The following is a 27,964-nucleotide window of genomic DNA, read 5'->3' as shown; positions in this document are numbered from 1 at the left end:
ATACTGCGAGCAAAAATGCTGAGCTTTTTAAAGCTCAGCATAGGTTGGTAGATTTAGACAGAAACAAAGTCAGTGAAACTGCTGACAAATGATGTTGACACTGGATTTGTGAAAAATAGGATGTTTGTGGTGTATGCCTCCATTTTCTTGGCTTTTTCACTATAATAAAAGGCAGTTATTGGCAATTTTTGAACCTCCCCTAGTCTCTTTTGACTTAGCAAATTCACAACTTTCATGTGGTAGAGCAAGTTGGAAACATGTCTCCTTTTGCGGGACAAACTTGCAAAATGTATTTATACTGCAGTGGACCCCAGAGACCTCCGTGAGGATGGGGTCCACAGTACCAAGTGGTGTACATAGGAAGATATGGTCCCTGCCCAAAAAAGCTTACAGTCTATATGATTCTTACTGGAACAATGGGGGTTCATGTAGATTTCCTATTGGAAATATTTTCTGAATTGCTCACCAGGCTGCATAAAAAGATGTTTTTTTTTCTCACAAAACAATTTGTGAAAGGAAAAATAGTAATTTCACACAGCCCTAGTTTGCTGCTTCTTGTTTCCTGTTTTGCTCTGTTTTGCACGGTACAGAAATCTTATCAGAAATGTCTTATGCTTCTGACCCAGCTCTCTTTGAAAACTGTTTTGTCATCCTTCAACTCCTTAAAGGAAAAGATGAAAGCAAAAATATGGATGTGTTTCCAATGAGGATAATGAAAGTTGAAAGGCGACCGAGGCGTTGGAGGAAAAATGTAGAATATGGATACTGATAGGCACTCAGCAGAGAAAGGTGGAAATGAAGAGTTTGTAATGGGACTTTAATGAAAGGAAATGCTTTACTAGAAAACAAACAATGCTATGAGCAGACACTTGAGATTTGGGTGGGAACTCAAAGAATATGTGGAAGGCTTAAATCCAGAAGAAGGAATAATTTCTAAACTGTTAGAGACTTTCTTTGACATAACATTTAGCCCACCGCTGCGAGTTTAAAAAATACCTCTGATACACAGATAAATATACAAACTTCACAGTACAGTACTTAAGGGCAAAAGAGATCAGATCAGAACTCAATTGCTTTCCCATCAGTTGTTTAAAGTGATTATTTTTCTCACACATTTCAGAAAGAATGCAATCTTTTTCTTAATGGGTTTTTGTGTTTCCAGTTATATCTTGTTTTAGGTAGGCGTTTCTTAATTCTGAATTTTCTTGAATCTGAACTGATCTGGCTATCTTGCATTTACCAAAATGGTGTATATTTTGGAAGATGCTAGGTATTTATTTTATGGTTTTGATTATACAATGATATTTCCTGAAGCTAATTCATGAGTTTCTCAAGCTGGATCTGATATAGAAGTTGACAGTTTATTCACTGAAGATAGTGTATAAGATTCTTTCTTGCTGGAGTGCTATTTTTTCTTCCCTTCACTTAATCTTGGATTTGCTGCAACTTTTCCAGTTTTAAAAGTATTTTCTGGAGTAATGACTGACATTCTGGACTGAGCTGATCTAGATAAACTATTTTATTTTCTGGGACAAGTAGCAAAACAGATGAAAGCAGGAGAGAGGACTCTTTAGAATTTTATCTATCTGTACTGATTGACTTTTTATTTTAATCTGACACAGACCTTTGATGGATGATCATAGTGAATATTAAATATTGGGACTGCGTCATGAAATCCTTTGAATTTAATAGATTTTTTTTTTACTGCCCGTAGTGTAATATAAACTATTAATAATGCAATGTCTCTCCTCTTCCTTTATCAAACTGTGGACTTCATAGATACAGAAAAATTACCTCTGTTGTCTTAGACTCCAAAATGTACAATGAGCTTGATAAAGGAACACATATTTTATAACCACAGTAACTGCCAAGAACATTTGTAGTGTCTGCACTCTCTCTCATTCTCCAGAAAAGATTGAAAGACATCACTTATTTTGATTTTGTGGTAAAGGAAGAGAGGAAAGATCCATTATGGACATAACTTTACATTGCATATGGTTACGTATTTGGGAATCACTGGAACAGTCAGAGTGACAGATAGTTGAATCTAAATAATTTTTACTGAAATATAAGAGGGAGAATTGTCCTCTCTGTAATATCAGATTATCTGTCTAGACACTTTAATGATACCTTATGAAAAATGTGTACAATTCTCTTAAATGCTTTTTTTTGGAGATTTTGTAACTCTGGGTCAGACTGTACCAGTCTGCCATAGAACCTGAGAGAGGAGGACTGAGGGAAGGAAAACTCAGTGAGAGATGACCCTGACAGAGTTTCTGCTAAATTATTCTGACAGTTGGGGCAGGGTTTGCTGAAGAAGCAATGGATCATGTGGTATGTCAGTGAGATTAGATATATTTCAATAGTATTTTAGGATAAGAAAAAACAAAATGTCCAAACAGTGCCAGTGCTGCTGTAATCTAGCCTGGTGGTATGCAGGAATAGCCACCTTCACAAGGTCAAAAATCCTGACGAACCAAAAAAACCCAAATCCATGATAATGGATTAAAAACAGTGGAATGTTTGTTTGTTTTTCTTTATCTCACATTGCTTTTTGGTTTGTTTTCTGATTTTTAAATACTTGGCGGGCATTGCCCCTTTTTGTGAGTGAGCATTTCAGGAAACTCAACCTGAGATGCACAAAAAATACGCAAGTTGGGGGACTTCCTCCCTTTTACTTCCGATTGAGAGGTGGGACACTTTCTTAACATCTTCCCTTCCCAAGGCACTGATCTCATTTCCTACTCTGTGCCTGGTTCTCTGCACCCCTCTTCTCTCTGCTTTTCCTGAGCACAGCCCCTGCCCAGCTCCCACTCCTGGATACCTTCCCCTGTGCCACTCCTTTTTCTTCCCTGGTTCTCAGGCCTGTATTGCTCTTCTCACAAAAGGCCTGGAGAGCTTGTATTCACCTGCATTAAGCATTACATAGCAGAGCAACAAGAGGCAACACTGATTGATGGCATACTGCAAATTTCTCCCTGCATATAGCTCTTTACATGCAGCCCTTAATACAGTATTATGTTTGAATTTCCATGCCATAGCTAATCTTTGGACTGCCAGTTAAACGGACTCTTGCATATCAAGGGTCTGTGACATTTTTCTTCCCCATTCTGTTCCAGAAGGGCTCTTCCCATCTCTTTGCTATATCAGTTTATTTTTTTTCCTTGCAGTATATTGGCTTTGCAGTGTAAAGGTCTCTTTCCTATGCAGTTTCTGCCTAGATTGAGTTTTATATTTACTACTTTCCTAAAAGATTGTGTACAATTGTAGAGTTGAACCCCCTCTAATAACTCTTACTTATGGGAATATTTTTTAATTTAATGTGGGGTTCCTAAGCTGATATTTTTTCCAGGTCATTATAAAGAGCGTTATTTAGAAGTAAGGCAATGAAGGGAAGAGTTGAGATTTTGTTTGAATTTTTAAAATTTGTTCAGTGTACAGTACCATTTCCTGACCAATTCTCATTCCTTTTACTAGACTATACAACTCGGCCTTACTCATAACAGTAATCCAATTGAAGTCAGTGGGCTCATCCCTTCCGTGAAGTCTGAGTTGTCTAAGGATTGGGGAAACAGTGACTGTGCCTATAAAAGATGAGGATAAGTTAGTGCTAGTGGAGTCCAAATCATAATGATGTAACTAAGAACTCTAGTTACAAAAGTATCTGAGCAACAAAGAATAACCCATGTATAAAATGGGATCTCTTTCTGAGGCAATGGAATTGGTATGCTAAGGAACTGGAAAGTGTGTGTACAAAATTATTATCAAAGAAACGTGTGCAAAGCAGACCCTTATTTGTGGCCATAATGTAACTCCAAATTACATTTGCACTGTGAGTGCTTATTTTCAGAAGAAATAGCCTGCAAAGAGCATGTTCAATTCATGATAATTTGAGTGCGCCTTGTTAATTTGGAACTCCTTAACATACTGTGTTTGCACAGTGTAGTTACATGTGTGCTCCAAAAACTGATCGAGCACATTCGAGAGAAAATTGACAGAAAAAAAAAAGGAAAAATCAAGCATTTCCGCCTGATTGTAGCCTACAAAGCTCAAAGCCAGAAGACTTGCAAACATCTAATTAAAGTAGAAAACATCTAATAGAAGACTTGCAAACACTTAATACATGAAAGAGAAGGCACAACACCAGAAAACAGGCAGAAGCATTAAGAGCTGTTTGCAGTAGATTTCATAAAACTGAAAACGAAACATAATTAGACACATCAGGGAGCCACCCTGCATAAGAGCACACTGTCAGCAGTGACAGTAAAGTCCCTATAAATGGTATGCTCTGTTGGAGCTGAGCTCCACATGAATGAAGAGCAGAACAGCTGCCCGCTGGGGTCAGGCATTAGAAAACAATGGACTAGCCATTTGCTGAAAATTCAATACAATGGGTCATGGCAGAAATAGGACCAACTGAATGATCCTGATGCCATCTACAGGCTTGTGCTGTTCTATGTAGGTTGTTATACCACCCTCATCACCTCAGTATCTGAATGCCTTCCAGTAGTACATTAAGCAATGTGACTAACATCTGTCACTTATTTGTTCTCTCCTTATGGGGAGAGGTGTGTGCACTGGAATATTTTTGTTTTGGGTTTTTTAAATACATATACACATGTTGCTATATGCTTATGCTAGAGAAGGTAAGGTCAAAGAAATGTGCCTTGAACTTAGACTAGGAGGCGTTGAGGTTTGTGATGGCCCTTAGTTCCTGGAGGAGTCCATTCTCCAGTCTAAGGCCAGGCCCCAGGAAAGCTCATCTCCTGTCCTCCATACTATGTTACCCTTTAAGTGACTTTAACTGCTAGAATTTAATTACACACTTATCCCTGAGAACAGAGTTTAAGGATGCAAAGTTAGCTTTAATATTTCATAGCAGAAAGTTTTATAACCATTCTTATTAAGACAAAAATGAAAACCTTCTAGTCCCTGCAAAGTTTAAATGAGCAATGGCAAAGATACCCCCAAAGAACAACTTAGTGCATGTACAATTGACAGTTAGGCTAGTGAAAATCCTGAAACTCGTGTTTTTATTGTGGTACCTCTAAAGGTTGTCAGAAAGAGCCACTGAACCACAGAAAGAGCAGGCACACTGACATTTTTGTGGTGTTCCCTGAGTACTTACTAGACAAGGACCTGAACTGTACATCCCAAATGTTTGGAAAGCTCAAACATAAATCCAGATGTTGAGTCATGTGACTTTGGCCCCTCTTTAGCCCTTGAGGACAATTTAAACATTCCCTGCCAGATATATCTACAGTAATCCCTATTTTATTCTTTTCAGAGTCTTATACCACCCTCATCACCATAGTATCTAAGTGCCTTCCAACAGCATATTAAGTGATATGACTAAAGTCTGTCGTGTGTGGTTTGTTTTATCTGTCAGTCTTTCCCTAGGGGGAAAGTTGTGTGCAGGGAAGTGTTTTTTGGTAGTTTGTTTATAATGCATATGCTGTGCTGTGTGTTTGTGGTGGAAAGGGCAAGGTTAAAGAAGTGTACCTTACACTGTGATTAAAAGCTGGTGTGACAGAGTATCTGTATATTTTTGAGTTATTTCATAATTGTTCTTATGAATATACAGTTTTCTATATGAAAACCTTGCCAGTTGTTTTGCCCAGGCAGCTTTTGAACAGAGTGTGTGTGTATGTGTGTGTCTCCGAAAGTATAATGTTAGAGAATAGGTGAATGTTTAAATCTGATCAAATTATGCCCTGAACTAAGATATCTTTCTTGGATTTCATCTTGTGTGAAGTGTTTTGAAAAGCTTTATGCTCAGACATATTAAATGCTTGTACCATGGAAAGCAGTTCTTCCAGGAATGAGCTAAGGCAATGCCAGAAAATCAGCTTTTATAGCACTGTCAAAGGCTTCCCAGCTATATGCAGCTTTACAAGCAGATACTGGCATGAGCATCAAATACGCCTGAACTTCAAGGTGTTCTTAGTATTGTCCTAGCTTTCTATCTAAGAGAAGTGGAAAATTATACAGAGAAGTAAAACATTTCATTTTTTTTCATACTTCAAATTGTTAAGGATCCTCCCATAGAATTTGTTCCCATGGATGGACTACCTGATCCTAAATTGTACTGTGTAGGTGCTGTTGCAAGATAGGTCTCCCTAGTCTGGCATTTCTGTGAGAAGGAAACTAGTTTCCGGATTGCTTTTCACACTGAATCTAAGGGTATGTCTACACTGCAATTAAAAACCTGCAGCTGGCCTGTGCCAGCGGACTGGGCTCGCAGGACTCAGACAAAGGCGCTGCTTAATTGCAGTGTAGACATTCAAGCTCAGTCTGCAGCCCCAGCCCGAATGTCTACACTGCAATTAAACAGCCCCTTAGCCCAACCCCCATGAATCTGATTCAGCACACCTGGGCCAGCCATGGGCTTTTAATTGCAATGTAGACAAACCCTCAGGAGGTGTCTCACTATTCATGAGAGAAGGGTTCCTTGTATATACTCCCAATTTGGGGAAAACATTACATTTTATTTTTATTTTGTCAGTGGTGCCCTGTTACTACAGTAAATGGGTATCTTCTTCTAAGGAACCAATACAGCAGATTCCCCACACATGAAACACCGCCTTAACTTTGCAGATCTTCCTTCTGGAGGCTTGCAGGATCAGGCAACAATAATAAGAATCTGTAGGTAAATTTATCTGTCATAATGCTAATCTGGCCCTCCATCAACATTGGATGTGAGCACCTTACAATATATTTGTCCTCCCAATACCATGTCAGGCAGGGAAGTACTATAATCTTCATTTTACAATGGCAGACTGAGGCAGAGAGAGACAAAGGCACTTGCTAAAGGTCTCCTGGGAAGTCTGTGCCAGAGCAGGTCTTCCAAGTCCCTGATTAATGAGTGCCCTGATCACCTGACCATGCTTCACCAATCAGGTATGGAGAAGTTGAACATTAAGCTCCAAACAGCTTGTGAATGCATTAGATACTTATAATACCAGCAAGCTGTACTACAATTTCATAGAAGTGTAGGGCTAAAAGGGACCTTGAAGTCATTGAGTCCAGCCCCCTGTACTGAAGAAGGACCGAATAAACCTATCTCATCCCAGACTGTTTAACATGCTTAATATCTTCAATTATGTGGATTCCACAACCTCCCTTGGAAGACTATTCCAGAGCTTAACTACTCTTAAACTCTCCACATTACAAGGCACTGCAAAACCTGATACAGTGGAAGTGTTACTAGAGCTATATCCATTTCTCGTTGCTGAAGGAAACCAGGCAAATTTCAGCCTTTTGTGCTGTTCTGCTTTAGATATGAAATGTCTGGTATTTTGTCTAAAATTGCCATAGCTAAAAAGTACTTTTCCTGCAACAAAAAACTCTCTTGGTTGACAGAAAAACAATGTGAGGACCAGGTTTTGTAAACCTCATCTGGCTAGGCCCAAGGAAAGTAATGTAAGTTTCTCTGGGACCGTCGTGCACCCATTCTCACAATTGTACATCCATGTCAAACTGCCATGCTGGAGTTCATACAATCATAGAAGATTAGGGTTGGAAGAGACCTCAGGAGATCATTTAGTCCAAGCCCCTGCTCAAAGCAGGACCAACCCCAACTAAACCATCCCAGCCAGGGTTCGTCAAGCTGGACCTTAAAAACCTCTAATGATGGCGATTCCACCACCTTCCTAGGTAACCCATTCCAGTGCTTCACAACCCTCCAAGTGAAATTGTTTTTCCTAATATCCAACCTGGACCTCCTAATATTCAACCTGCAACTTGAGACCATTGCTCCTTCTTCTGTCATCTGCCACCACTGAGAACAGCCAGGCTTCATCCTCTTGCAATTCCCCACCCCCTTAAGGTTGTTGAAGGCTGCTATCATATCCCCCCTCTCTCTTCTTTTCTGCAGACTAAATAAGCCCAGTTCCCTCAGCCTCTCCTCATAAGTCACGTGCCCCAGCCCCCTAATAATTTTTGTTGCCCTCTGCTGGACTCTTTCCAATTTGTCCACATCTTTTCTGTAGTGGAGGATTGGATTCAATACTCCAGATGTGGCCTCACCAGTGTCGAATAGAGGGGAATAATAACTTCCCTCAATCTGCTGGCCATGCTCCTACTAATGCAGCCCAATATGCTGTTAGCCTTCTTGGCAACAAGGACACACTGCTGACTCATATCCAGCTTCTCGTCCACTGTAACCCATAGGTTCTTTTCTGCAGAACTGCTGCTTAGCCAGTCGGTCCCCAGCTATAGCAGTACATGGGATTCTTCTGTCCTAAGGGCAGGACTCTGCACTTGTTCTTGTTGAACCTCATCAGATTTCTTTTGGCCCAATCCTCCAATTTGTCTAGGTCACTCTGGACCCTATCACTACCATCCAGCATATCTACTTCTCCCCCCAGCTTAGTGTCATCTGCAAACTTGTTGAGGGTGCAATCCATCCCATCATCCAGATCATTAATGAAGATGTTGAACAAAACCGGCCCCAGGACCAACCCCTGGGGCACTCCGCTTGATACTGGCTGCCAACTAGACATCGAGCTGTTGATCACGACCCATTGAGCCCGATGATCTAGCCAAATTTTTATTCACCTTATAGTCCATTCATCCAATCCATACTTCTTTAACTTGTTGGCAAGAATACCAATGGAGACCGTATCAAAAACTTTGCTAAAGTCAAGGTATATCATCGCTTTCCCTATATCCAGTTATCTCATGATAGAAGGCAATCATGTTGGTCAGGCATGACTTGACCAACAGTCCATGTTGACTGTTCCTGATCACCTTCCTCTCCCCTAAATGCTTCAAAATTGATTCCTTGAGGACCTACTCCATGATTTTTTCCGGGGACTAAGGTGATGCTGACTGGTCTGTAGCGCCCTGGATTCTCCTTCTTCCCTTTTTAAAAGATAGGCACTATATTTACCTTTCTCCAATCATCCGGGACCTCCCCTGATTGCCATGAGTTTTCAAAGATAATGACCAATGGCTCTGCAATCATAACAGTCAACTCCCTGAGCACCCTCAGATGCATTGCATTTGGCCCCATGGACTTGTGCATGTCCAGCTTTTCTAAATAGTCCTTAACCTGTCCTTAACCACTGAGGGCTGCTCACCTCCTCCCCATACTGTGCTGCCTAGTGCAGGAGTCTGGGAGCTGACCTTGTCTGTGAAGACTGAGGCAATAAAATCATTGAGTACTTCAGCTTTTTCCACATCATCTGTCACTAGGTTACCTCCGCCATTCAGTAAGGGTTCCACACTTTCCCTGACCACCTTCTTATTGCTAACATACCTGTAGAAACCCTTCTTGCTACCCTTCACATCCCTTGCTAGCTACAACTCCAATTGTGCTTTAGCCTTCCTGATTATACCTCTGCATGCTCGAGCAATATCTTTATACTCCTCCCTAGACATCCGTCCAAGTTTCCACTTCTTGTAAGCTTCCTTTTTGTGTTTAAGTTCACCAAAGATTTCTCTGTTAAGCCAAGCTGGTCACCTGCCATATTTGCTATTCTTTCTGCACATCAGGATGGTTTGTTCCTGTGCTCTCAATAAGGCTTCTTTAAAATACAGCCAGCTCTCCTGGATTCCTTTCCTCCTCATATTAGCTTCCCAGGGGATCCTGCCCATCAGTTCCCTGAGGGAATCAAAATCTGCTTTTCTGAAGTTTAGGGTCCATATTCTGATGCTCTCCTTTCTTCCTTTTGTCAGGATCCTGAACTCGACCATCTCATGGTCACTGCTGCCCAAGTTGCCACCCACTTCTACATCCCCTACCAATTTTTCCCTGTTTGTGAGCAGCAGGTCAAGAGGAGCATGGCCCTTAGTTGGTTCCTCCAACACTTGCACCAGGAAGTTGTCCCCAACACTCTCCAAAAATTTCCTGGATTGTCAGGGCACCGCTGTATTGCTCTCCCAGCAGATGTAAGGGTGATTGAAGTCCTCCATGAGAACCAGGGCCTGTGATCTGGAAACTTCTGTTAGCTGTCCGAAAGAAAGCCTCATCTACCTCATCCTGCTGGTCTGGTGATCTATAGCAGATGCCCACCACGACATCACCCTTGTTGCTCTCACCTCTAAACTTAACCAGAAGACTCTCAACAGGCTTTTCTCCAGATTCATACTGGAGCTCTGAGCAATCATACTGCTCTCTTACATACAGTGCAACTCCTCCACCTTTTCTCCCCTGCCTGTCCTTCCTGAACAGTTTATACCCATCCATGACAGTGCTCCAGTCATGTGAGTTACCCCACTAAGTTTCTGTTATTCCAATCACATCATAGTTCCTTGACTGTGCCAGGACTTCCAATTCATCCTGCTTGTTCCCCAGGCTTCTTGCATTCGTGTAGTTACCTAAGATAACTAGCCGATTGCCCTACTTTCTCAGTCTGAATCAGGAGGCCTCCCCTGTTGCACCCTCCTCCTTGTGTTTCTTCCCGGTATCCCACTTCCCCACTTACCTCAGGGCTTACGTCTCCATCTCCCGGTGAACCTAGTTTAAAGCCCTCCTCACTAGGTTAGCAAGCCTGCCTGCAAAGATGCTCTTCCCTCTCGTTAGTGGATCCCATCTCTTCCTAGCAATCCTTCCTGGAACAACAAAGGGTAAGAATCCAAAGCCCTCTCTCCAACACCACCTGCGTAACCACGCATTTACTTCCACAATTTGATGGTCCCTATCTTGGCCTTTTCCTTCAACAGGGAGGATGGATGAGAACATGACTTGCACCTCAAACTCCTTTATCCTTCTTCCCAGAGCCACGTAGTCTGCAGTGACCTGCTCAAGGTCATTCTTGGCAGTATCATTGGTGCCCATGTGGAGAAGTAGGAAGGGGTAGTGTTCTGAGGACTTGATCAGTCTCAGCAGACACTCCCTCATATCCTGAATTCTAGCTCCAGAATTCAGGATGGGTGCATAACTGGCTGGATAACCGTACTCAGAGAGTTGTTATTAATGGTTCCCAATCCTGCTGGAAAGGCATAACGAGTGGGGTTCCGCAGGGGTCTGTTTTGGGACCGGCTCTGTTCAATATCTTCATTAACGACTTAGATATTGGTATAGAAAGTACGATTATTAAGTTTGCGGATGATACCAAACTGGGAGGGATTGCAACTGCTTTGGAGGACAGGGTCATAATTCAAAATGATCTGGACAAATTGGAGAAATGGTCTGAGTTAAACAGGATGAAATTTAACAAAGACAAATGCAAAGTGCTCCACTTAGGAAGAAAAAATCAGTTTCACACATACAAAATGGGAAGAGACTGTCTAGGAAGGAGTACGGCAGAAAGGGATCTAGGGGTTATAGTGGACCACAAGCTAAATATGAGTCAACAGTGTGATGCTGTTGCAAAAAAAGCAAACGTGATTCTGGGATGTATTAACAGGTGTGTTGTGAGCAAGACACGAGAAGTCATTCTTCCGCTCTACTCTGCTCTGGTTAGGCCTCAGCTGGAGTATTGTGTCCAGTTCTGGGCACCGCATTTCAAGAAAGATGTGGAGAAATTGGAAAGGGTCCAGAGAAGAGCAACAAGAATGATTAAAGGTCTTGAGAACATGACCTATGAAGGAAGGCTGAAAGAATTGGGTTTGTTTAGTTTGGAAAAGAGAAGACTGAGAGGGGACATGATAGCAGTTTTCAGGTATCTAAAAGGGTGTCATAAGGAGGAGGGAGAAAACTTGTTCACCTTAGCCTCTGAGGATAGAACAAGAAGAAATGGGCTTAAACTGCAGCAAGGGAGGTCTAGGTTGGACATTAGGAAAAAGTTCCTAACTGTCAGGGTGGTTAAACACTGGAATAAATTGCCTAGGGAGGTTGTGGAATCTCCATCTCTGGAGATATTTAAGAGTAGGTTAGATAAATGTCTATCGGGGTTGGTCTAGACAGTATTTGGTCCTGCCATGCGGGCAGGGGACTGGACTCGATGACCTCTCGAGGTCCCTTCCAGTCCTAGAATCTATGAATCTATGAATCTATGAATCCAGGCAAGCAGCACACTTCTTGAGTTTCCTGGTCTGGACAGCAGATGGATGACTCCGTTCCCCCTTAGGAGGGAGTCCCTGACCACCACAACCCATCTCCTCCTCTTGGGAGTGGTGGTCATGGAACCCCCAACCCATGCCTTCCAGTCGATGAGATCTCCTTCTGATCACTTCCCTCAGATGACTCTTCCAAACTATTCTCCACCGTAGTACCTGTGCAGAAAGCCTGAAAATGGTTTCTTACCTCTATCTGCTTTGGGGGTACATGAGTTCTCCTCTTTCTTTCTTTGGAGGTCACATGCTGCCAATTTTCTTCCCTGTTCTGCCCGGCCTCTCTGATTCTTCAGCATGCTGTGCCTGCATTACCAAACACTGACAGCTATTCAGAAAGTCTTCATTTTCTCTGATGCAATGCAGGGTTCATACTTGGGTCTCTAGTCCTTTAACCTTCTCTTCCAATATGGAGACCAGCTTGAACTTCATACAGACAATGTCGCTTCTATCCTTTGCGAGAAAGACAAACATGGCACATCCTGTGCAGGTCACAACAGCTGATCGCTCACTATCCATATTGTCTTTCTTCTAAGAGCCTCTTCAGATGTTGTATTTACTGCTCACAGAAGCCTGAAAGGCAAAAACTCTGTGGGAACTCCCACCCTGGCAAACTCCCTCTGTTCGGCTTTTTTATAAGGCTGCTGGCTCAAAGCAGTTGCCCTCGCTCTAAGCCTTCCCTCCAATCAACCACTCAAGGCCCACTTGGAACAAAGCATTCCCAATTCACACTTTTCAAACAACCACACAGTCAAACAATCACACTTTTCAAACAAACAAACAAACAAACATATGGTGAGTTCACAGTCTCACACTTACTATTCACTCACTTTATCTCCAAGTTGACTGTGGGGATGGGAATGGGACACAACAGTTAGCTGGTATTAAGTGGAGAGGACTTCTTCACTGGTCTCTTCTGGGCAAAAAGAGGGGCTGGTCAATTCTTCTTCCTGTATCTCCTGGGGAGTCCCCTTTCCCATGTCAATGGAGGGGTTGTGGGAAAACTCCTTGGCTTTCTTCTGAAGATGGGAATTGCTGGACTCCTTTCTCCCCCACAAGGCCATGGGAATGTCAGCATCTAGTGACATTCTTCTGGGCCAACACCCAGCTTGAGGTGAGCACCTGAGATCCAAATCTTGAGAAGGCAAAAACAGTACTACCTTGGACCTCTTCTGTGCCAGCAAAGCACCAATGGTACTAGTGCAGTAGCAGCACCAGACCAGCACAGTGACTCCATGTTACAAGTGAGCCTAGTTACTCACTGAAGCCTGGCTTTGTGAAGCTAGGACATCAGAAAACAGAAGCGCAGACTGCAGTTGGCATGTGGAATGTACATTAGTAAGGTTCAAAAACAGTGCTGATATCTCCCACCTTATCCGCCATGTTGTAGTCTCACAGTATGATGCAAAATCCTGTCATTTGTCTCATTTACTTGGGACACTTTTCAAATATATGGCTGAATATTTGTCCTTGGGTAATGGGTGGTGGAAATTCAATTGACATTTCTACTATCACAATTGCATCCCTAGATGTTCTGAGTGTGTTGAGGTTAGTGGAGTAGAAGTTGTGTAGAGAAGGATTTACCAGTAAACATTAAGGGAATGAACATGGGATTTTGTCATAGGAAAGTTGTTTAACAGTGATGGTAACACTTCCTTCATGGAAATTAATGTGGGATGGGTAAATAGTAGTGTTGGATTCAACAATGTTGTATTGTTAGCAACAGAATGCATCTCTATTACATGCTGTTGTTGGGCCCAGCAACGCATTCTGACAGAGTGGCAGTATTTTTCCTGTGTTTTTATAATGACTTTTTTTATTTAACTGTTGAAAAAACAATGAAAGCAATCACCATGTGCACTGAAATTAGCCACAAACCACTGGCAGGGCTCTCTAATTGCAGTAAGTTACCAAAAATTTAAAATAGCACTTTGGTTTTGAGTCAATTTTCTTGCCAACCTGAAACTAATACTTAGGGGGTTTGTTTCAGTAATGCCACTGAGTTATTTGGGGTGAGATAAACAGAAAGAGAGAATTATGTGTCAAATGAATAACTGAGAATTTTTTAATATGACAGATTCAATTAACCAAAACAACATAATTTGTTATAACTATTAATAGCTGACCTTCAACTGCTCCTCAAAGAAAATAGAGAATACATAATAGAGAATAAAGTTTTACATAAAATGACAATGATCTTCATCAGATTACACATACATTATAGTACAATATCATATATATAATTACTACAGCAATTTACATGATCTAATTAGATATATGTTTGCAAGTGTGTTCATCAATGTCAAGTCTAGAAGGGATCATTATGACATCTAGTCTGACCTCCTGTATAATACAGGCCTCAGAACTTCCCCAAAATAATTCCTAGAGCAGATCTTTTAGACAAACATACAATCTTGATTTACAAATTGCCAGTGTTGGAGAACCCATCATGCCCTTGGTAAATTATTCCAATGTTTTCTAATCTTTAATCATTGTCATGGCTCATCTCTGAACCCTCTCCAATTTATCAACATCCTTCTTTAATGGTGAACACCGGAACTGGACACAGTATTTCAGGAGCAGTCATACTACTGCCAAATTAGAGGTAAAATAACCTCTCTACTCCAACTTGAGTTTCCTTTGTTTATGCATCCAAGAATCACATTAACCCTTATAGCCATGATGTCACACTAGGAGCACATATTCAGCTGATTATATCCACCATGATCCCCAAATCTTTTTCAGAGTCAGTGCATCCCAGGACAGAGTCCCCTCATCCTGCAAGTATGGCTTATATTAGTTGTTCTTATTTACATTTAGGCATATTCAAATGCATATTGTGTGTTTGCGCGCAGCTTGCCACATGATCTAGATCACTCTATATCAGTGAGCTGTACCCTTCATTTTTACGATTCCCTTAATTTTTGTGTCATCTGCAAACTTTATCAGTGATGATTTTACTTCTAAGTCATTGATAAAAATGTTAAATAGTGTAAGGTCAAGAACCAATCCCTGCAGGATCCCTATATAAATATAAAATATATTTGTGTACATGTATAAATAGTGTGTGTATATTTAATGATGTAGCATTATAGGAATATGATATTGATATTTTTATTATGGGTCAGATTGCCTGGTTTGCCTGAACTATGCAAGAGGGGAAACAAGGTGAAGGTGAGTTAAGTCACCTTTATGCTGCCTGATCCTGGAACTGTTTGGGAGTAGAGCTGGGTAATCATAAATTTTTTGGTTTGCTGGCAATTTAAAAAAAAAAATTGACAGAAAATTTCATTTTGGGTGAAATCGAAAAGACGTATTTTCTATTTTTTTTTAAGAAATTGAAAATTGGAAAGTTTTGGAGACAATATGCAAAGTTTTGGTTTGAACCCAAAAAATTAATGTAGCCTTCCAGGCATTTTTTCAAAAGGAAAGGACTAGATTCACAAAATGGCTGCAGAAGGAGGAGATGTTGCTACCTCTTCCCTCATAAGTTTCAGCCTAGGGGATATGGAACTCGTCTAAGATATGGGAGATCCAGGGTCAATGCCTCCCTCTAATGGATGTGGAGAAGGGATATGAACTTAGGTCTCTTACATAGGCTATGGGATATTCTGGTGATTCTTTTTCAGTCTCTCCTCTTGAAGCTGTTCCACTCTTTATAAATACACCTCTATCCTGATATAATGCGACCCGATATAACACGAATTCGGATATAACGCGGTAAAGCAGTGCTTGGGGGGGGGGGGACGGGCTGCGCACTCCGGTGGATTAAAGCAAGTTTGATATAACGCCGTTTCACCTATAACACGGTAAGATTTTTTGGCTCCCGAGCACAGCGTTATATCGAGGTAGAGGTGTAGTTATTGGAGCAGGGACATGAACTTCTGGCTCCCACATCTTAGGTGAATATCCTAACTACCACGCTATAGAATCAGTCTTATGTGCTTTCCCTGGCCCAGTGACTATCCCTGGTCATCCATAGTGACAACTTATAGTCCATTAATGATTTTTTGTCATCTAACCAATAATTATTCCATTGCTACAAGTTGTAGAGTTGACCAAGAAATGGAACATCTGTGCAAATTAATTCTCTTCCAGTGACCTAAAACTTGCAATCATTGCGCCATCCTCCCTGTCCACTCCCAGATGAATAACAGCCCATATACTTAAGAATTAATAACAATCCTGCATGGCTGTTGGAAGTGGTAGTAGACAGAGAGAGAAGACTTTTTAAACAAACCACTTCAGGAAGGGGCCCCTGATTACTGCATATTTGGTAAATATTCAGGTGTTCAGTTCATGTTTTTACCTAGGAGACAGACTGATTATTACAGTCAGCCATGTTAGCTATTGCCCCATTTCTTGCGGGGGTGTGGTGGGCCAGGGCAGGCCAGTGCAGCTGTGCACATGGGCAGACAATGGGAAAGGGCCTGCTGGGAGCCAATCAGAGGCCGGAGAGAACCAGCCAATCAGGACTGGGCTCAGCCCTATGTAAAGGCTGCCCAGGAAGGGAGCAGTCAGTCTGTCCCAGACCTTCAGGGACCTCCTGAGCAGGAGACCAGCACCCAGGACAGAGCAGTGCTGGGTAGGCTCAGGGAAGCAGAGTGGAGCTTCAGCCTGAAACCTGCCAGACTGCCGGCCCTGAGTAGAAGGGCCTAGAGGGTGCAATGGGGTCAGAGGGGAAGTGACCCAGGGAAGGCTGAAGGCAAGGGGAGAGAAGGAGGGCTGAGAGGCTGCTGTTAGAGGGTCCCTGGGTCGGGACCCAGAGTAGTGGGCAGGCCTGGGTCCCCCCTTTTCCCCCTTGTGCTGCACTGGGCCGTGGAGCAGTGGCCGAGTCAGGCTGCAACCTGCCCCCTGACGTAAGAGTGGCTAGACTTGGGGGTTGTGGCAGGCCGCCGAGGCCGGTGCAAAGACTCCTGTTAACCCCCCCCCGGAAGGGGGTGAGGATGGACTAAGGGGCACTGCCAGAGGGCAGTGGCCTGGGCCTGAAACGGACGTCGCCAAGGGGGGAGCAATGCGGGTCCAGACGCTAACAGAGGACAGAGGGGATGGACGGCACACCACCAGCAGGGGGCACCACCCATGGACAGAGCTAGTTCCCAGATGTGCCAGCCGGAGGCGCTGCGGTGGTGAGTCCCAACTCCGTCATAGGGGGACATATGTGAATGGTAGATGAAGAGTAGTTTAACTCTCCTTATCGGACAGACAAATAAGAAAAAAGATTGAGGGGTTGATGGGTTTTGCAAAATGTTAGTTTGGTTTTGGGTTGTGGAAAACAAAAGCCAGAAGAGGCACAGATCCAGATTTATTTTTATTTAGTCTCCCTCTCCCCTCCACTCCAAATTGTGGGGAGGTTTGAATAAAAAGTTCTGCTTTTATCCCATCTCTAAGCACCAGTGCATCTAGACCTTTTAAAAAACTTCTGGTCACAATTTTGAAATACTTTCATGTGATGGTTACAAGGCTGCAGCTGCATTAAATTCTTTAGGTAGAGCATGTGATTGCTCTGACAGCATGGCTGCCACACTTCCACCGCAGAGGTAACTATATTTCAGTGGTGGTGGTTCGATCCTGGTATTCACAATCTATAATTATTAATGTCATGCAATTTAAATCTATACAAATGAAAACCCTTTACTAAATCTATCTGACCAACATTCCATCCACATCTGTGTTGCCCACAGTCCTTTTCAACTCACCCATTCTCACAAGCTGACGAAGAAAATTCACTTTTCTAAAGAACTCAAGAGCATTTCAGAGTTTTGGTGAATAAGTCCATTAGGCAGAAGTAATCACCTTTTTTCAGATAATTATAGGAGAGCTTTGCAAAATGTACAAATTTCAATGCGGTATATAATAACTATTATGCAAGAGTGAGAACATAAAATAGCTAATGCACATACCCAGTAGGTAGTTTTCTTATATGGCTATATTGGTTATTTCTAAATACTTTTCATAGCACTGAATGGACATAAGCAGCTAAATGTTTGTGAAAATTATCTCTTAGGTCCTAATTCAGCAAAGCATTTATACATGTTCTTAAATCCTATTGACTTCAGTGGGTTTAAGTGTAGGCTTAAAGTTAAGCATGTACTTATGTAGTTTGTTCATAAGGAAGTGCTGCTGAATCAGGGCCCTTCACGTTAAGGGACAAATTCTGCTCAGATAATCACCCCATCTAACCCCATTGAAGCCAATACGATTACCAGGTTTAGCCTTAAACTACTGTTCAGTCTAGCAGTGTTCACAAATATGTGCAAAACTCGCACAATCAAAGTACTAATTTTTGCTGTTCTCTGCACAAAAACAAAATACAACATTGTTTAGATAATGTTGGTCAATTTTATTAAAACAAAATTGCATGTGTTGCCCATGTGATTTAAAATAGATGATAAAACTTGGAACAAACAGAGTCTAAAATGGAAATGCTGAGAGACCCTTAACTATAGCTTTGCTATGTGATGCTTGCCAATAAAAGAAAAGTTGCAGGATATTAAAGCTTACAAAAAGTATGCCCTTGAGGAAGCCTGTACAGTTTGTCTCAAATTGGGAACCAACTAATATGCTTATTTAACAAGAACAACACTGCATTTTCTCATCTGGTGTTGGTACAGGTTTAAAAAGAGAGCATCATATTGCACTTGCCTTTTCTGCTATTCTTACCTATTTCTCACTGTACTGGTACAAAATTGGAAGCAGTGCACTGACAAATACTGCATTTAGAAGGGCTGATTTAACACCATAGCAGAGCAGCAGGCTGGTTGTGGCAGTGATAGCAGCACTAAGAGGATTTCAGAGCATTGTAACACGTTCTAAATATTTCTCTTATCTTTCCAATTTTTAATTTACCCACTCATTCATTGCAATCTCTTTCTATTCAGAAATAACTTCCAGTTGGGGAAACACAACTAAATAGTACACTGGAGCCAGTCCCCTTTATACTTATTTTGGCTGCTTAATTTTTGGCAGATATATGCTAATGACTTTATTCAAGCCATTACAATACTTAACTTTTCCCATCCTTAATAGAGTTGGGTGGCATGATATGGTGTAAAGTGCAACAGAGGGTCCTGTGGCATGGTCCTGTGATATGGTGTGTAGTGCATAATCTGTCTTTCTATCTAGTCTGTCCTTCTAATAATGTCTATGCCAAACAAGAAGATGGAAACTGGAAAGAGGAAAACTAATCTGCAGAAAGCAACCCAAATTCAATTAAAAATGCTTGAAAAGATAGAAATTAGCATTGACCTGAAGAATAAATTCCAAGCTCTGACAGACTGAAGGCCTGAATGCCAGATGCAAAGTGATGATGTGTGCAAAGGTTGATTCCTCAGAGGAAGTAGCAGCCAAGATGTTGGTGAAGTAACCAAGATATCTACTGAAATGTGAGAGAGATGGTTAAATGTACTGAACTGTGCAAGGCCTTGAGGGAAAAGATTGCAGGGGACATCAGTAAATACAACTTCAGCTGAATACAGGAGAGTCTGGAGGGAAACAGATGCTACAGTAAGATTAAAAAAGAAAACAAGTGAAGGGGTAACAGCAGGTGTATGCTCCAAGGACAGGATTGCATATCCCTCTCTGTGATAGCAGGAACAGGAAATGGACAACAAGATAAAGATGTCTGCTTATAGAAGAAGTAGAGTAGGATGTGTTGAATACAAGAAAAGTGTGCTGAGGTAAGAAGATACTGTAAATGCCATTGTGAAAAACGGGACTATAGAACTGGCAATAAAGGCGACCACTTTAGATGCATGCACAACTGTTCATCATCAGCATTCGTCTATAAAATATAACTGCAGAAAACTGCATGAATCATTCAGACTTACTTATATTATAGTCTCTCATTCAGTGTATTGTTTTGTACCATAGGTCTATGAGTAACCTATACAATATGCTTAAATGTCTGAGAAATTGACCAACTATACAGTAAACTTTTACTCCACCAGAAGAGCAGAGAGGCTATAAATTGGGATGTTCTATGGTAGATTAAATGATTAATGTATTCCTGGTAAAGATGAATAAAAATAACCTGCCAATGTGAATGGCATTCATTGATTATGAGGAAGATGCTGACCTAGCAGGAAAGAAAAAGAAAAATGCAGTGCTGAGAATGCAGTAGAAGAGACCCAGGCATAAGAAAGCATTATATGCAGTTTTGGAGAAACATCTAAAGGGCTGGGCTGTGGCTGGCTTAGCTGGGATGTGGAAAAAGGGCAGAAGGATGACTCTCTCTCCCCCCCCCCCCTACCTGCACAACCTTGGTCCTTGTGCACAAAGACTGTAAATGTCTTAAATGGATGAAGTGGGATGACTTGGGACTGGGATGGGAGAGTTATGTGGGGGGTGCATATGGCACCCTTTGGAGGCTTTCACTCTGATGTGTCTTCGTTCAGGGCTCCTGAAGGCATTCTGATCAAGTCAGCCATAGTGCATCCAGAGTCTGCTGCTGTGTTGGACCATCTCCACATACACCATAATCAAGGCTCTGGTTGTTAGAGCTAGAATAGAACTTGCCACAGTTTCCAAGGTAACTGCAACTCTGATTCCTTCATGGCCTTCTTAAGGACATCCCTCTTAAGTCTTGAACACCCACCTGTCACCTTGATTGGGGCACAAGGGAATCCTGTGATCTACTTCCTCCAGACTGGGCCGGGGGTTCAATTCACTCTGATTATCTCAGCAGGTCTGATTTTAGTTCTGCACCTGCAGTCCTGTTCTTTCATGGGCAATGATAGGGTTAACCAGTGACCAGCCAGCCTTCATAAAGGAAAGTATTACAGAGAAAACATATCTTAAACAATAAACAGCTTATAACACACACCTAGTTTACCAGATTTCACCCATCTTTCACATGGAGTCTCTGGCAGGGTTCAACGTGCTTCATATCCTTCCCAGAATCTGTCTGTCTTCTTAACAGTCTCATGTGCATTCATGGATTAAGGCTGAGTGACCCTCTCTCCAGGTCAAGGCAATTATTTTATTCAGTTTGCAGGTCTTTGACAGGCCTCTTAAACCAGCTCAAACCAGTACATTCTATTTTCCCCATGGAGTGAAGTTTCCACAGATTTGTTATCTGTATTAGGGATTTGGATTAATTCCCTCCCATCCCCCAGTGATGTCAGTTCCTGCAAGAAGCCCTTTCACACCCCCATTTAGCCAGGAATAAAAATCACTAACCAGACCATGCAGATAAATATAATATTTATAATGCTGATACAATCGTCTTGGAATATTCCATGTGTACATAGCTTCTGTCATATCTCAGTAAAATAGTCTTTGAATACTCCATGCTTCCAAAGGATCTCATCTGTCACAGAATTCACAAACTCTGGACTTCCATGGTGTTGCAAGAGAGGGAAACAAAATTTCGATTATCTTTTTTTTTTTTTTTTTTGGCTAAGAATGGACCAAATTCAACCTCGGTTTAAGAGAAACTGACCAATTACAAAGTAAATGCCTATTTCTTACTGTTAACGCAATCCCACTGAAGTTAGTGGGAGTTGTACTCATTTATTCCATGGCTGAATTTGGCCCAATGTCTTCCAATATTTAGACTGAGGATGAATAGCAATCAGAGATGTCTTGGGTTCCAAATATCATTATTTTCCTCATTGACAAAACTCATGATTTCTAAAAAAAATTATTTAGGATAGGGACTGTGTCTTCCTGTGGATTTGTATAGTACTTAACAAAATAGAACTTTTGGACCCTACTGAATTGCCCACAATAAAAAATAACAATCAAAGTTGAATGCAAAAAACAACTACTCTGAGGCTCAATCAAAAATCATTTCAATCAGACAGAAGAAGAAAAGATTAGAGTAGAAAGGGAACAAAAATCAAAATTAGTATCATTTAGAAATTGCAAGTTCAAACTGAACAGAAAACACATAGAAGAAGTTCTGCATTTTGCTTCTGTAGTTCAGAATATTATGAGAGAGAACACAATAGAACAAAGATTATTTACAGGGAAAATGCAACAGAAAGTGGTCAGATAAATTGTATTGCTGGGCTCCTTGTATCAGTCAGGCATTAGAGCTATGAAATGGGGAAAATATTACTATTGTGTCACTAAATATAACTATGGTTGAGGTGGCCATGCTATTCAAAATCCCTATTTTCATGTTGCTAATGGTTTTCTTGGAAATTGACCTTTTAAGCTCATATTCCTCATATTAGTCCTTCTTTTCCACTTTGTACTGTAGTAGATTTTCATTAGACACAAGAAAAACAAACCACAAACCCTAGTACAGCATCAATACATAGTGTTCAGAGATGTTATTGAGATGCTATGTCCTGACAGTTTTTTACATTCTAAATGAATTTTTGTAAAAGCTTGAAATTACCTCTATGGCAGTGGTTCCCAAACTTGTTCTGCCGCTTGTGCACGGAAAGCCCCTGGTGGGCCGGGGCAGTTTGTTTACCTGCTGCATCCGCAGGTTCGGCCGATGGCGGCTCCCAGTGGCCGCGGTTCACTGCTCCAGGCCAATGGGAGCTGCTGGAAGCAGCGGCCAGTACGTCCCTTGGCCCGTGCTGCTTCTAGCAGCTCCCATTGGCCTGGAGCAGTGAACCTCAGGTACTGGGAGCCACGACCAGCTGAACCTGAGGACGCGCAGGTAAACAAATCGGCCCGGCCTGCCAGGGTCTTTCCCTGCACAAGCGGCGGAACAAGTTTGGGAACCACTGCTCTATGGAGGAAAAAATGTTTTTGTGTCAGGCCTTTTTATATTTTATTTATTTTTGGCTAACTCCAAAATTGCTTGGGTATCAATGTTATATTTGGCACATAGTTAACTTCTCAGTAAGAAATGGTGTTTTGCTCTGTTTAAAAAAATTGGTTAGAGGTTGAAAATGGTTTAAAATGGCATAGTGTTCATGCTCAGGTTGGAAATCAGTATGCAAACAGGTATGTGTAATTTAGTGTGTGAGCAGGTGTATTTTTATTGCTACTATTATTAGGTTAGGTACATTCAATACACTGGAGAATGGCAGAAAGAGAAGAAGGCGGGAAATGAGGAGACTGAGTCCACAGTCATGGAAATCCTGAGGGTAATAGCACCTCAGTGATGACTATTTAGTGTGTATCCAACCACCAAACCTCAGCTGACTTCCAAGAGGACAGAATATGTGACTCCACCCCACCAGGCTCATTATTATGATAGCCAGGAGGTCCTCTGCATGTGCAAAATTTCACAGATTCCACAAAGTAGAGTTTATGGTCCTCCTCATCTCAGCTACAGTGGAATTTAATGGTGACACATGTACTGCCCCCCTCCTGAGTAATGATCTGACTCCTGGATATATATACACATATTGCATATATGTGGTGTTGACAGCATGTAGGGCAGGGACTATATTTTTGTTCTGTGTTTGTACAGTGCCTCACACAATGAGATCCTGCTATATAAGTTAGGTTCCTAGGAGCTATCTCAATACAAATATTAATAAGAAATTGAAGAGCCATGTAATCATAGAAGATTAGGGTTGGAAGGGACCTCAGGAGGTCATCTAGTCCAACCTCCTGCGCAAAGCAGGCCCAACCCCAACTAATCATCCCAACCAGGCTTTCTCAAGCCAGGCCTTAAAAACCTCTAAGGATGGAGATTCCACCACCTCCCTAGGTAACCCATTCCAGTGCTTCACCACCCTCCTAGTGAAATAGTTTTTCCTAATATCCAACCTAGACATCCCCCACTGCAACTTGAAACCATTGCTCCTTGTTCTGTCATCTGCCACCACTGAGAACAGCCTTGCTCCATCCTCTTTGGAACCCCCCTTCAGGTAGTTGAAGGCTGCTATCAAATCCCCCCTCATACTTTTCTTCTGCAGACTAAATAAGCCCAGTTCCCTCAGCCTCTCCTCATAAGTCATGTGCCCCAGCCCCCTAATAATTTCCGTTGCCCTCTGCTGGACTCTCTCCAATTTGTCCACATCCTTTCTGTAGTGGGGGGCCCAAAACTGGATGCAATACTCCAGATGTGGCCTCGCCAGTGTCAAATAGAGGGGGATAATCGCTTCCCTCGATCTGCTGGCAATGCTTCTACTAATGCAGCCTAATATGCCATTAGCTTTCTTGGCAATAAGGGCACACTGCTGAATCATATCCAGCTTCTCATCCACTGTAATACCCAGGTCCTTTACTGCAGAACTGCCACTTAGCCAGTCGGTCCCCGACCTGTAGCATTGCATAGGATTCTTCTGTCCTAAGTGCCAGACTCTGCATTTGACCTTGTTGAACCTCACCAGATTTCTTTTGGCCCAATTCTCCAATTTGTCTAGGTCACTCTGGACCTTATCCCTACCCTCTAGCATATCTACCTCTCCCCCCAGCTTAGTGTCATCTGCAAACTTGCTGAGGGTGCAATCCATCCCATCATCCAGATCATTAATCAGCTTGATGCTGGCTGCCAACTAGACATCGAGCCATTGATCACTATCCATTGAGCCTAATGATCTAGCCAGCTTTCTACCCACCTTATAGTCCTTTCTTCCAATACTATAGGAGACCGTATCAAAAGCTTTGCTAAAGTCAAGGTGTATCACATCCACCACTTTCCCCATAGCCACAGAGCCAGTTATCTCATCATAGAAGGCAATCAGGTTGGTCAGGCATGAATTGCCCTTGGTGAATCCATGTTGACTGTTCCTGATCACCTCCCTCTCCTCCAAGTGCTTCAAAATGAATTCCTTGAGGTCCTGCTCCACGATTTTTCCAGGGACTGAGGTGAGGCTGACCTGTGTGTAATTCCCCAGATTCTCCTTCTTCCCTTTTTTAAAGATGGGCACTACATTAGCCTTTTCCCAATCGTCTGGGACCTCTTCCGATCGCCAAGAGTTTTAAAAGATAATGGCCAATGGCTCAGTAATAAACTGTGGATATTATGCAACTATCATTGACTCAGCTGTTCTCTGTGAATAATCTGTTTTCACTGGAATTGCCAATATTCCAATTCCTTGAGCGGTTTCAAACAATATTTTTTTAAAAACCCATCAACCGTAACCAATGCTGCTTCTTTTCCCCCATGTGCTGGTGTCATTCCAGGGTCAGAAACTTAGATTGTATGCTTTTAGGGGCGAGTGCTTTGTTTCCTTTGTCTTCTGTGAAGTGCCTAGTGCCTAGCACAATTCTGGGAGCTATGCAGAAATAAGGAATAATTATAGATCAGGGGAATCTGGACAGGTTATTTGTACAGCAGTGGACATTCTGGCTAGGAGACAAATTGAATTACGATGAGATTAGGTAACATAAATCCTGTTAATTTCTTAATTCAATACGATAATCCTCTCCTATTAAACAAACAAATAAAACCTAGGTTAATTTTTGGCTGGCAGGTAACCAGTCCTAAATCAGACGTTAGATCTGATGCAGCAGAGTGCTTCATAGCCTTGGGTCATGTCCTTAATGCTAAGTGAAAGGGAAACCTGTTTCTCATTCAATGATTGCTCAGCTATAATAAACTGCTAACATTTTTAATTTGATACTTTATATACTCATTAAACTCTGGTATCGTATAACAGGGCAGAAGGTTTAATTTTTTTCACAAGAGCAATTTTCTCCTGAAGCCTGAACATTTCATTGCTGTACTGTAATTTCCAGGGATACATAGACTTGGTGAAATGAATTACACAGCTTCTGAAAATAGCCAAAATCAAACACAAACTTAAAACAAAAAATGTAGTGCATACACAGTTGTGTGGCTGCAAATCATGTAGAGGAGGAAAAATTATAAACAGACACCTTTATAAATAAATAGGCCATTGAAGTCTTCATCTCCACAGGAGGGACGGGGGGAGGGTAGTTTTTGAAATAACTTCTTAAGTCTTGATTTAGTACAATGCTTATTTTCTCAGATATAGAGCAAAAAAGCCAACCATCCTGAATTTATTCACCTAGTCTGATAAGGCAGAGAAAATAATGATCAAAGTGACTAATATAACCAAAATGAACAACTGATATACTTGTGGAAAATAAAATGGGTACCTTAAAAAGGCCTCAAGGCTCATCCCTTCAGTCTTTATTCAGTTTGTATTTTCACCTTAGTCAGTGGGGGTTTAGTCTGAGTAAGGACTGCAGGATCAGGCACCATGGCTGGTAAATCACACAGTAACAAGGAAAAATAATAAAGGATTAATGTTAATAATTAAAAATCACTTTAAAAATAATTAAACAGAGCACTAAGACACAAGAGGTTATGCTTCATTGGACCATTAATACACATCTCAGGTGCGTTATTAGCCATAATGCTATAAACCAAGTGCCTTCAGCCACCTGAGGCACGTGTTTATGGATCTAAATGTAACCTCTTGTGTCTTATAATGTGGCCATTGCATTTGAAACTAATTTTAACTAAAAAAACCCACATCCCGTGATAGATATTTTAGGAACTTAGAAATCTCCTTCCATGATGGAAAGTAGTTCACAATAGAATTACAGTGGGATTAGCTCCATACAATACATGCTGCAGAGGGCATCTCATTGCACCTGTATTGTCAACCCCCCACTATCTCTGCACAAGTGGCATTCTAATGAGTCCCAAGGTCAGAGACCCTGGTGGTCACTCGCTGTCCACTGACTTGTGTAATTCACTTGCTTGCTGAGTAATCAGCAGCTGATGCTTCTTCCTTGGATACTCTTACATAGTATGAGGATGGAAAAACCCGAGAGAGATAGATGCTGCCTCATAGCTTGTCCATTCTGACATTCTCTGGGAATGTGTGTTTATGTAGAATGGGATAGCATAAGAGTTGTGAGTCAGCACAGGCTGAAAAGGAGTTTTCTGGCCCCATTTTTCTCATTAGAACTCCAGAGAAGACGAAAAGGGAAAAAAGGAGGCATGGAAGTGGAAAAAAAGAGACAGGGGAGATAAATGATAAGGAAATGTAGACCATGGGAAGGAAAGTGATAGGGATAGGAGGCCAAATACAGAAAACAGGGGAGAGAGATTGGAATGTGGAAGAATAAAGGACTGGAGGGATGTCTGAAGACAAAACACTACAGCAGAGTGGGGGAGAAAAGTCACAAGGGAGCAATAGAAAACGAGACAATGAAACGTGGAGGAGTCAGAAGACAGAGTGAGAGGGTGGGGGTAGAGCAAGGGGAATGATGAAACAAAGAGGAGCAATTTCTCATGTAGCTGAATTTTTATTGTTGCCAAATGTGACTTATTTCAATTGAACTCTGTCAGTCCAGGACTCCTGGCCAGCATTCATGTTGGGGACACCTGGCTGTTTGTCTTTTTGCAGGTGATTCTGCAGTAGCTAGTTCGGGGGCTGTGGTGAAAGAGGGTTAGACAGGAATGTGGAAATAGACTGATCCACTATGGCAATTCCTATCTAATTCAGTGTCCAGGTGCCACCGAAGAAGCTGCAAGAACCCCACAGTAGGTAGATGTGGGATAATCTGCGCCCATCAAGTTCTCTAAAAGTTTGAAATTGTCTTAATCCCTCAGTCTTTGCTTGCATTAATTGTTATAAGTCTGGATATTCATGTTATCCACATAAAAAGTCTAAATCCCTCTTTGACTCTTACTAAGTTCTTGGCCCCAGTGGCATCCTGGGACAATGACTTTCACAGCGTGATTATGCATTGTGTGAAAATGTATAATGAGATAAAAATAGTACAAGATCATCACCCTTTGAGTGAATCAAGTGGCACACTACTTCTGTAAATACTCATCTGTTCCTTGCAATGCATTCCCAATATGCCCAGCAGCCATGCATCCTGCTCCCAAAGTGACGAGAGAAGAACCAGTGAAGGCAGAGCAGCTGCAAATGCATGTCTTTGTGGATCTATCATGGGAGCTGGAGCGGGTGACAGAAGGGAGGCAGGAATGCAGTCAGTGGGAAAACACTGGAAATCATTTGGGGAGAGGAGGAAAGGTGAGAGCATTGGTGGGGTTAAGCTCAAGCAAGGGTGTGTGGGGATGTATCATCCTTACGCCAACCTAATGGAAAGTTCCATG

This window comes from Terrapene carolina, unplaced genomic scaffold (genome assembly GCF_002925995.2).
Source record: "Terrapene carolina triunguis isolate 2854851 unplaced genomic scaffold, T_m_triunguis-2.0 Scaffold18, whole genome shotgun sequence".
Classification (NCBI taxonomy): domain Eukaryota; kingdom Metazoa; phylum Chordata; order Testudines; family Emydidae; genus Terrapene; species Terrapene triunguis.
The sequence above is the reverse complement of the archived record's forward strand: the minus strand, read 5'-3'. Positions refer to the sequence as shown.